This window comes from Borostomias antarcticus, assembly GCF_949987555.1.
Source record: "Borostomias antarcticus genome assembly, chromosome: 13".
Classification (NCBI taxonomy): Eukaryota; Metazoa; Chordata; class Actinopteri; order Stomiiformes; family Stomiidae; genus Borostomias; species Borostomias antarcticus.
Window position 1 is genome coordinate 6661429 of NC_140246.1, and position 2500 is coordinate 6663928.

At 53.1% G+C, this 2500-nt stretch overlaps 2 protein-coding genes across 3 annotated transcripts in view; both read right to left on the minus strand.

The window, feature by feature from the left end:
* The window catches only part of mpped1 (metallophosphoesterase domain containing 1), a gene marked incomplete at its 3' end in the record, with an annotated part of 127918 nt that overhangs the window by 77782 nt on the left and 47636 nt on the right, over positions 1 to 2500 (minus strand). The gene's annotated exons all lie outside the window — the stretch shown is intronic.
* scube1 (signal peptide, CUB domain, EGF-like 1) overlaps positions 1 to 2500 on the minus strand; it is a gene marked incomplete at its 3' end in the record, with an annotated part of 70884 nt that overhangs the window by 37198 nt on the left and 31186 nt on the right. The window lies entirely within an intron of this gene.

A 2500-nucleotide genomic window follows, 5' to 3' on the forward strand; every position in this document is an offset into this window, starting at 1 on the left:
TTAACCAAATCTAAAATGTAACCTAACCTAACCTAACTTAACCAAATCTAAAATGTAACCTAACCTAACCTTACTTACCACAGGAGATAGTAAGGGCTAATCTAACCAATGTTTTCTTTCCTTCATTCCGTGCTCACAAACACATACACACACACACACACACACACACACACACACACACACACACACACACACACACACACACACACACACGCACACACACAAACCACAGCCTGTTTGATGTGGGCTCAGTCTGATTTACACAGCAGCCAGACTCCCTAACAGCCTAAATACCTCAGTATCTACATCTTCATCAGAGAGGAGGAGAAGGAGGAGGAAGAGTAGAAGAAGGAGGAGGAAGAGGAGGAGGAGGAGGGGGAAGAGGAGGTGGAGAAGGAGGAAGAAAAGGAGGAGGAAGAGGAGGAGGAGGAGGAAGAGAAGGAGGAGGAGGAGGAGGTGGTGGAGGAGGAAGGAGAGGAGGTGGAGGAAGAGGAGGTGGAGGAGGAGGAAAACGAGGAGGAGGAGGAGGAGAAGTAGGTTGAAGAGGAGGAGGAAGAGGAGGAGAAGCGTGGGAGAGCGGAGGAGGCGAGAGGAGATGAGGGAGAGGAGAACAAAAGGAGAGGACACAGAGGAGAGGCTGATGCAGGGAGAGAGAGGAGTGGGGGGCCGGGACCCCAGAGAGGAGCAGGGAGCAGGGAGAGCCCAGCCAAAGATATCAGGAGGGTCAAGGAGGGGGCCTGGAAAAGTTTCAAACACGGTGTCTCTGGGGCGTCCGAGATATTTGTCTTCAAAAAATATGTTTTACGTAAGTGTGTGTATGTGTGTGCGTGCGCGTGCGTGTGTAGGTGTGTGTGTGTGTGTGTATGTGTGTGTGTGTGGTGTGAGTGTAATTCGTATGCGAGTGACAGACTGTGTTCATATCCCTCTGTAAAGCACTGCACTTCATGTTGACAACGTGACCTTTCAACAACTGTCCTCTCAAATTATTCCTGACTAACCCCGAAGGTAAAGAGACACGTGAGGGAGAGAGACCAGGCCCCGGGGTCTCCATTTTGAGGACACGCGGTGCCAGAGCCCAGCCAGCGCCCATGAGGAATGCAATTCTCCCCGAAAAGGACAGTCGCCAAGACAACACCATCACTTCTCCCGCTCTCAGGGACCAGGGAAGGGGGGGGGGGGGTTTATTGAAGAGCACCCCCACCCCACCACCACCGTTACCCCCACCTCCCGGAACCCCCCCCCCCCCCCCCCCGCTGGTTCCCAAAAGCGGCATGGGGGAGCCCAAGATGTGGCTTCATTAGGGGAGCGTACCCCCCAGAGAGGAGCTCCAGGAGTGCCCTTCACGGACAAAGACCCCCCTCCCAAATCAAACACTTCCATTTGGCACCCGTCTTCCTGGAGGGCCAATCTGTAACATTCCTGACTCAAAGGAGCGGGGCGGAGACAGTGAATGGAGGTCCTTGGGAAAACAACACGGCTGACACTTTAAAGCCTTTGGATAGAGTGTACTTCACTAACTGTGGGTTTGTGTGGGGTTTGCGTGCGTGAACAATGGGGGGGGCGTATTTAAATTAGTTGGATGTGTAGGGCGACGTTGGAAAGACACTTTTTCTCTTATTGAACTGGCAAAAATGCGGGCACCACAAGCCAGAGCCCTCGGATGACGCAGAAACAGGGGAAAAAGCTTAGGGGTAAAACATTCGATAAAATATACAGTGGAGCCTGTTTTAAGACTAAATTCATAAGAAAGCAGTGTGTATAACTCCATCTATACTCAATTTGAACCAGGAAAAAGTCAAATAAACTTTGGGGAGGTGGGGAGGTGTGTGTGTGTGAGGGAGGGGGAGGGGGGGGGGGGGTCCAGGACTCAGCACAATCTGGCCTGCAATAGCAAACAGAGTTGGGGGCCTGACGTTGGGCCTCTCGATGTGTCTAATGTGATGAGACGGCCGGGCGCAGACTGACACGTTCTCTTCAGGACCGAGGGACGCGTGGGTGCGGGGCCGTTCTCTACAGCCGTATCGAATATCGAGCTCCGCTCTGCTCCGAACGAACGGCCCAACATTACTGACAGATAGAGGGTGGGAAAGGGAGGGAGGGAGAGAGGTAAGGAGAGAGAGAGAGAAATAGAGGAAGAGAGAGAGAGGGGGGGGTGGAGGGGGGGGGGTGGAGGGAGGGGGACAGAGAGAGAGAGGGGGAGAGAGAGAGAGAGAGAGAGAGAGGTGGAGGGAGGGGGGGAGAGAGAGAGAAATAGAGTAAGAGACAGAAAGAGAGACTTGGAGAGGAGCGTGAGAGAGAGACAGACAGAGAGACAGAGAGAGACAGAGAGAGACAGAGAGAGACAGAGAGAGACAGAGAGAGGGAGGAGAGAGAGGGAGACGGAGGTGGATTAAGACAGCTGTATCAGATGAAGTTGGAGAAGGTCAGAGACATACAGAATCATTGTACTACGGAGAGAATGAAAAAAAGCAGCAGCTCCCGGCCGGTGAGAAGGTGAGGT